A 9,209-nucleotide genomic window follows, 5' to 3' on the forward strand; every position below is an offset into this window, starting at 1 on the left:
AAAGAAAACACAACCACAACGCAGATGGTCGATAACTACAGGTGCTGGTCATAAAATTAGAATATCATGAAAAAGTAGATTGATTTCAGTAATTCCATTTAAAAAGTGAAACTTGTATATTATATTCATACATTACATACAAACTCATATATTTCAGATGTTTATTTTGTTTAATTTTGATGATTACAAATGACAACAAATGAAAATCTCAAATTCATCATATAAGAAAATTAGAATATTACTGAAGACCAATAAAAACAAAGGATTTATAGAAATGTTGGCCAACTGAAAAGTATGAACATGAAAAGTATGAGCATGTACAGCACTCAGTATTTAGTTGGGCCTCCTTTGGCCTGTATTACTGCAGCAATGCGGCGTGGCATGGAGTCGATCAGTCTGTGGCACTGCTCAGGTGTTATGATAGCCCAGGTTGCTCTAATAGTGGCTTTTAGCTCTTCTGAATTGTTGGGTCTGGTGTATTGCATCTTCTTCTTCACAATACCCCATAGATTTTCTATGGGGTTAAGGTCAGGAGAGTTTGCTGGCCAATTAAGAACAGGGATACCATGGTCCTTCAACCAGGTACTGGTAGCTTTGGCACTGTGTGCAGGTGCCAAGTCCTGTTGGAAAATGAAATCTGCATCTCCAAAAAGTTGGTCAGCTGCAGGAAGCATGAAGTGCTCTAAAACTTCCTGGTATGTGGCTGCGTTGACCCTGGACCTCAGAAAACACAATGGACCAACACCAGCAGATGACGTGGCACCCCAAACCATCACTGACTGTGGAAACTTTACACTGGACTTCAAGCAACGTGGATGAAGTGCCTCTCTTCTTTTCCTCCAGACTCTGGGACCTTGATTTCCAAAGGAAATGCAAAATTTACTTTCATCAGAGAACATGACTTTGGACCACTCACCAGCAGTCCAGTCCTGTTTCTCTTTAGCCCAGGCAAGACGCTTCTGACGCTGTCTGTGGTTCAAGAGTGGCTTGACACAAGGAATGCGACAGCAGAAACCCATGTCTTTCATACGTCTGTGTGTGGTGGTTCTTGAAGCACTCACTCCAGCTGCAGTCCACTCTTTGTGAATCTCCCCCACATTTTTGAATGGGTTTTGTTTCACAATCCTCTCCAGGGTGCGGTTATCTCTCTTGCTTGTACACTTTTTTCGACCACATCTTTTCCTTCCCTTCGCCTCTCTATTAATGTGCTTGGACACTGAGCTCTGTGAACAGCCAGCCTCTTTAGCGATGACCTTTTGTGTCTTGCCCTCCTTGTGCAAGGTGTCGATGGTCGTCTTTTGGACAACTGTCAAGTCAGCAGTCTTCCCCATGATTGTGTAGCCTATAGAACTAGACTGAAAGACCATTTAAAGGCTTTTGCAGGTGGTTTGAGTTAATTAGCTGATTAGAGTGTGGCACCAGGGGCCATCAATTTTGAACCTTTTCACAATATTCTAATTATCTGATATGATGAATTTGAGATTTTCATTTGTTGTCATTTGTAATCATCAAAATTAAACAAAATAAACATCTGAAATATATGAGTTTGTATGTAATGTATGAATATAATATACAAGTTTCACTTTTTAAATGGAATTACTGAAATCAATCTACTTTTTCATGATATTCTAATTTTATGACCAGCACCTGTAGTTGAGACCAGTGAAAGGCGATGTAAAGCAGCACTGACAAAAAGAAACGCACAGCTGAGAAAAATGCGTCAGCTTCACATTGTCCCTCATATTTTGGGGATCTGGTCACCCTATATAGGTGGAATTTATAAGTAGGTTCATTTTATTTAGGGGTATCAGCTTAAGGGAGGCTGATAACTGAGAGGTGCAGCTCTTCTGAAAATATTTGCATTATTTTCCATCAATTTCACAATCAGTGATACTTTGTTTTGATTTTCAAAATAAATTGCATTAATGTGGTTTTATTGTCATAAAATTTGACAAAGCTAAAGGAGCTGGAATGCTTTTCCATTTTGCTTATAAATCCCATGAGTGCTTAGTTTCTATCTTATTAAAATATTTTTGGTCTTTCACACCTGAAGTATGACAGATATGCAGGAGTTTGTTGTGCCCTGCTCCAACTAAAACTGGCTGTGCTGCATGTTCAGAGTCTGCAAGTCTGGCAGGAAGGCTGCTCAGGTCAGGAATGTCATACAGGAAGAGGTCTTGAATTAGACTTCCTGTTCGCTCCTCTGGGTGGAGGTGCTGCCGAACGTCATTAAACTTAAGGTGATGAAAAGAAGGAGGGGAGGGGGAAGTACTTATTTTGCCTTCAGGACACCTATACAGCTGTGCTGGAGAGAGCGAGACAGGCTGTGCCACCAGCTGTGCACTGAGCAGTTGGACAGGCACGCCTACCACAGCTGGGGCACATTGTTATATCATTTTATAAAACTTATCCTAATAGATTTATTTACCCCCATGCTGTCCTTTAACCATATATTATAAGATGAAATATAGAAGAAACCTTTTATTATTTCAGTTTTCACAAGCATTGTTTCCATTTATGAAACACCATGATTATTGGTTATTCATTTACCCTTAGGAAGATTACCTGTGTTTAACATTGGAGTTTTGTGAGCTTCTGATTGTTCAGCTCAAAGCATGCAATTTAAAAGGAGTGACACATTGGATAGTTTAGGTCAGGGCCTCGAACACCATTCCCACGTGGGATTTCATGGAAAATACAAATAGATGAGCCAACATACCAGGAACATCATTTTAGACCCTTTAAGATTCTGTTTGCAGAAGCTTGAAGGCACCAGTTTTATATTTTAAACCGGTTCTACCCAAGAATAAACACTAAGAGTCTGGCTATTATGGTGTTCAGCATGGTGTACAGATGGTAAAAAAATAGCGAAGATGAACAAAGTCTAGGGACCCCAACCATGCCAGTGGTTTAGGGACACAATATGTCATTTTTTTGCTCGCTGGCATGACAATAATTGTTTTAATCCAAACTGACTTGAGTTGGGTTTAGTGCTTTTGAGAAAATAATAATAATCCCAGAGGGAAATTAAAGTATGTCTGATACTGATTATAATATACTATTTTACATGCCTCATTCCTGCTGTGAAAGCGTTTCTTCACAAGCTGGGTCACATTAAAAGATTCCTTCAAAACCTGATAATTTGAAACTAGAAAAAAAAACGGTGTCTGATTCTGATAAGGTGAACTAGCACTTTCTAAAATCTGCATTTCATTACAGCTTCATGCTGCCTACGTTTAGGAGCCGTTGAGCCATGGAGCCATTCAATGTGCAATATGTCATATTTTAGTTCATTTTACTTTAAAAAACAAAACAAATTTGTATCATTACAGCCTTTAATTTAAATAGGTAGATCTAATCTAGATTAAAAATATTTCTTTCTCGAGAGAACTAGCAAGAACAGCAGTTGCACACACGTTACCCAACATAAAAATACAGATTAGTTGATGTGAGTACAAATTATAAAAAAAAAACAAATTAGGAATGGCAAAAGCATTAAAATGTAATACATGGGTAAAACTAAAATCATCCAAATATTTATTAACATGGTAAATAAGATGATACTTGTGGATAAAGCACTTTATACATCCAAGGGTGTTCCACAAAACTCTACCTTGGATCCACTTCTTTTTCCTAATCTATATTAACAGCTTAGTTAGAAATGAGACACCTGCTAGTTTCTTTAAGCGATACTAGTCTTGAGTTGTGATTTTATGTTGTTTAATATTTAAACTAATAACTTTCAGACTGTCTGGTGTTGTTTAGTGTATATATGCCATGATGGCTAAGAGTTAGGACAAGAGATTAAAGTGTGATTCCAGCTCAAATCATGGTCTGTTAGCCCTGCACACATATGGAATAAATTGACAACAGCTTCCATTCAAAATATGATAGTTTATTAAGAAAATATTTTAACTATAAATAAGTTGATCTGGGATATAGCCTTGTGGGGAAAAAACCCTTGGACACTTGGAGTATGACAGACCTTCTACTGAGACCTGCACTTATTGAACTATTCAACTGATTGCTGAGGAAGTCCAATGTGAGTGTTTTCAGTATTATTCATGGTCACTTTATCAAGTGTTTTACCCTGGGTGACTTATTTTTAGCTTGACTTTTAAACCGCATCTCTTTTCTAAAGATCAGTCTGCTTCTTAGAGCTTCAGTAACTATGATACATAGACGGGAAGAGACACTAGACTGCAGTGATGCCGGCTATCAGTCTGATGAGACAGAAGAATAGGAGGTCAGTGGCCTTGTTGTTCTTATCCATGTGGTCCCACTGGGGCAGGAATTTGACATGCACAACATCCTGGTGTCTTCAACTGTTCTTTACGTAGAGCCGAGGGATGTTTTTCCTGTGCTACCACAACACAGGAGGTGAGAGGAGACTCTGCCAAGACAGGACTTATGGAATGATGGATCCTGTTGCTTTGGTTTATTACACAACATTGAACAAAAAAAAAAACTATATGCCATACTTTATGCCAGTGGTACCAAGTCATTTAATCAAATAAAGATCAAAATACAGTCCAATTAACCACAAACTATGTCCCCGTACAGACAAATTCAGCTCATCATAATGGCCATTGTGGTCGGTTCAAAACAGGTCTTACCTTAGAAAGCCCAACTGATGCACAGAGTCACTGACTTTCGAACAATCCCTCATCCTAAGGAAGCATGTGGCGACAGTGGGGAGGAACCACCACTTTTTAATTAAACAATCAGCAGAACAAAGCGAGGTACAAGCTGCCACCTGTTGCCACTTGCTAGGGGACGAGAAGACAAGCAAGAAATGCAACACAAAAAACATTGTTTGCAGAGTTTATCCCAGCAATAGCTCAGTCTGTGGTTTGTGTGACGTACCCGTTCATCGGCCAAGTCAAAACACTTACAGAGACATGGATTTTTCATAAGTTATTTATCAAGCTTAATCCATATTGAGAGGCTGGTGTATGCCGGGGTTGACAAGCCTCCCTCTGTCCTTGTGTGGGAGAGAGATCTCTGGCAGTCTTCGGTCAACTTTAGGTCGCCTCTTTCCATTTAGAAAAGTGAGACAACAAAACAGAAGCACTGGGCTACTGGTACCTTCTATCAGAAGAAAAACACAGACAAGATTCTAAGTTCTTCACAGGAAACCATCAATAGATCCTTGTAGATCAGAGATAGACAAACTCATCAGGCCTAAATAGACACAGGAAATCTTAACAATGCATAGATTTAGGGCAGCGGGAGAAAGAGAAGCAGAAAACAACTGATGGTGTAAAAGTGGACAGTAACTCAAATCAGTAAGGACATTTAAGCCACAGTGGAAGGACGTAATAAGTACTAAAATGCTGTCAGTAAGAAATTATGTAGAACCAGTCTTACGGCCCGCACAGGGCACACAACATATGAAGTCCAGACCAAGTTACACAGACAAAGGTTTTATTTAGACTGTGGCTGGACATAGAGGTACTGGGGAACCGTGGCAAATAAACAGAAGGATGGGAGCATTCGCGAACCAGCCAGCAGTTGACCGTCGGATTCGGGCCGCTCCCCTCGCCCTGCCTTGCCGGATCAGTCGCCCTACAACCAAAAACCGGAAAACCACAGCTCGGCCAACGGTCCCCAGACCTAACAACCCGAGGGAAGGTTAACAAACAAAAAAATACATCGAAGGAGCAGGAGCGAGGCCTGGAGACACGCCACCACACAGGAGTACTCCCAAACTTCCTCGCTCCCCTGGTGGGTTGGGCTTGATCCCTTTAAACTCTCCCCAGCCAATCAACTGCAAGAAGAAAACAGCAATTAGACAGGGATTCATTCACAAAAGTGACAGGAGCCCGTCACAACCAGGAAGCAGCATGCTATTGCTCATTCATTTAGCATAGGCATCTAATGACGCTCCTAGCCACCACAAATAATTCAAAGCCTACTTTGCAAAGTTTAACAAAAATGAATTCTTCATGTGTGCTCTGTTTGAAACATCCTAATGTGCACAACCTTATTTTGTGGATTTTGGAGCTGAGCATTTTATCTGGGTACAATTAACATCCAGCAATTTCAAATTAGTCATTACTTTAAAGCAGCTTTGACTAGTGGTAATGTCTTGGGAGGGTTTCCTCAGTAATTTTGTTAGATGAAATAAGATAGTAGAATTAAGAGTGCAACAGACTGGCAATCTTTCCAGGGTGTACCCTGTCTTTAATTTTATTCTATTAACTTGATTTATAAAGCTCTTTAACAACCGCCAAAGCTGAAACAAAGTGCTGCATATCAAAGTTAACAAAGAAAAAAAAAAAAAAACCTTACAGTGGGTTAATTAGCTAAACATATGTAGAATAAAACAATAAAATACAACGGAGCAATAAATGGATACAATTTATTATAAAAGAGGGTAATAGAGAAATTAAAAGTAAAAAAAGGAGTTCCATAACTTCTGTGTTCCATAACTTAGGGGCCCGGATAGAGAAGGCCCTTTCCTCTCTAAGCTTCCGCTTGGAGGTGAGGACAACCAGGAGAAGCGGGGCAGCGAACCTGAGTTGTTTAGCCTGAGCACATCTGCATATTAGTTCTGTGATGTAAGGGGGGGGCAAGGTTGTTTAAAACCTTGAAGACAAAGAGAAGGATTTTAAAATGAACTCTAAAATACACTGGCAGCTTAACACTGAATGGTTAGATTGTAAAAAAAAAAACATCAACAGTTAATATATTTGGTGAGAGGACTTCAAACAGCGTGGTTAAGACAAAGTCCTAATTCTCTGAACATAATTACAATTGAGGGCATTAAAAACATTTATGCAGAATTACTGCAATTTCAAAATACCTGCTTTTATTTGTTTTCTATAATTTCTATTCTACTAATGGAAACCTTGTCAGGCTCTATGTAGTTATTATTTCTTAAGTTGTTAAAAAGATTTGATTAAGATAAGAATATTTTTTAAGGTCAGTCAGTTACATTAAAGTTAAACACCTCTGCTTCTTGCTCACAGCTCAGTAGAGAAACTTCGACAGGCATGTGGAAACCTTTAGCGCTGACCTAAAAGCCGATGATCCCAGTGCTCCTGTTGTTTGTGCCAGCTGCAGCTCCAGAGCTGCTTGGCAAACTCCTTGCTGTCTTTCTGAATAAGTCCGGGAAGCTCTGCGGCGTAAACAGGGGTGGAGGGGGTCAGGTAGGCGCTCTGAAGTTCATCAAACCTTGCTCAGCAGCAGAGACCAGTCACGGTCAGACGGAGACGGATAGATATTACGTGCAGAGACTTTACAAACTGTCTTTCATTGAAATGATCATTAGGCTCCATTAACTCCTGTGTCCTCCCTTCTGTTACACTGGGTGGTGGAGTAATGTCTTATACATTATACATTGTTCCTTCCAGTAACTGCTCTCCCTATGTCAGTATTAAAGACTCCCCCAGTGGCTTCAAGCCTACTGACCCCCTTGTCTAACCATCTGTTTTGTTTTTCTCATTCCCTGTGTTTGTCTTACCATGCTGGGACTTTTATGACTTAAGAAGCGTTGCTGAAGCAAAACAAAAAACAATCCCTAATGTTCAGAGAAACTGAAAGTTTATTGTAGACAGTTTTAAATCCTCTGCATGAAGGATTGTTGAATGAAACTGAGTGGATTTCTTGGGAACCTGAACTTCACATTAGATTTCATTATAACTCAGACCGGAAATAAATGTATTATTCATTTTCATAATAACGATTTGGCCTCATTGATCAGATTATATATTCATGTACAACAATTGGATCTGTTCGGCTTATGAGAATTGGTGCTACACATATTAACTGTTGGGTTTGTTTTTGCTTTTCTTGGTTGTAAAATAGCTCAAGGTCAGCAATGTTGGAAAAAATAAGAGGCAAATGTCAGTTAGGTTTAGATCTTGGGTTTTAACACACCATCTTAATAGCCTATAAATAATGAGCTTTGTTCTTCTCTTTATCTGTACTCTCTCGATGTATGTTTAGGTCGCTTGTTGCGCTGGAATGTAAGGTGGACAGAATGACACAACAACAATAACAGTTCATGTTAAAATACTTCATGGGGAGTGTCTGCCTAGTGGTTAGAGCAGTGCGCTTGTGCTCTGAGAAGGTTGCAACTACCCGGTTTGATCCCCACAGCCAGCACTCTGAGTCCCTGAGCAAGATCCTTAACCCCACACTGTGCCGCCGAGTGGCAGCCCACTGCTTCCCCAAGGGGATGGGTTAAATGCAGAGGTGAATTTCTCCAGTGTGAGGAATAAAGTTCAATTAATTTATAGAAGCACTACTTTCTAAAAAAGGACAAAAGCAACTACTTTGGTTGTTGATTTTGTTTGTAAAATCATTTGACTCATGGTTAATTGATATGATTAAATGTTTTGGGTATTCAACAGATAGTTTCATTGATGAGTCGACTTGTGGGTCAGATCATGCAAATCCTGCCTGTTTGGTTGTTTTTGGGGTGCTGGTTGTTTCCCACTGCTTTTCTCCACTCTGTTAATTATAGAGAACAGATGCACCTGCCTCTCTCCCAATCACCGTCATTCCTCAGAGCTGTTATCATCTCTATCAATACCTGCCACTCTCCACCAGTCTTCACCAGATTGTCTCCTCCAGTGTCAGTTTGCAGCTCCAGCCTACCTGTGTCTCTGTGTTCAGCCTGGATGCTCGTTGGCTTCTGAATCTGGTCACATCCTGGAATGTTTCCGTCTTCTGCCAGTTTGTTCTACCTGCTTACAGTATGCTCAAAGCCTGCTACCAGTCTGCTTGCCTGCATCGGTTTATCACCAGCTAATTCTTATAATAATTGGCATTCTTTAGGGTTAAAAAACGATTTGTTTAAAGCTGCTGTCGACTGTTCTATTTAAACAATTAATCAAAATATCAATAATTTTAGTCTCCAATCCCACATTTCTTCCCTTTATTAGGCCATTTCACTTTACTCTGATGTGTTTTCTCCTGGTTTCATCACTTTGGAAATGTCTTGTTGCTTAAATGCTTTACCTTCCCTCATGGCTGATCAAGTAAAACTGAACTTCTCAATAGAAATTTTTTGTTTGTTTTTTTCATATTTCAAATAGAATAGAATAGAAAATCCATTTATTGTCCCACAATGGGGAAATTCTGGTGTTTATAGCAGCAAAAAGATTATAGGAAAAAATGGTCAAACAAATATGGACCGTAGAAAATGTATAAGTAAAAACTTTTTGAATTCATTGTGTCAAATTCACAATCTTTTCTTC

This window comes from Cyprinodon tularosa, unplaced genomic scaffold (genome assembly GCF_016077235.1).
Source record: "Cyprinodon tularosa strain WSP-4 unplaced genomic scaffold, ASM1607723v1 ctg232, whole genome shotgun sequence".
Lineage (NCBI taxonomy): Eukaryota > Metazoa > Chordata > Actinopteri > Cyprinodontiformes > Cyprinodontidae > Cyprinodon > Cyprinodon tularosa.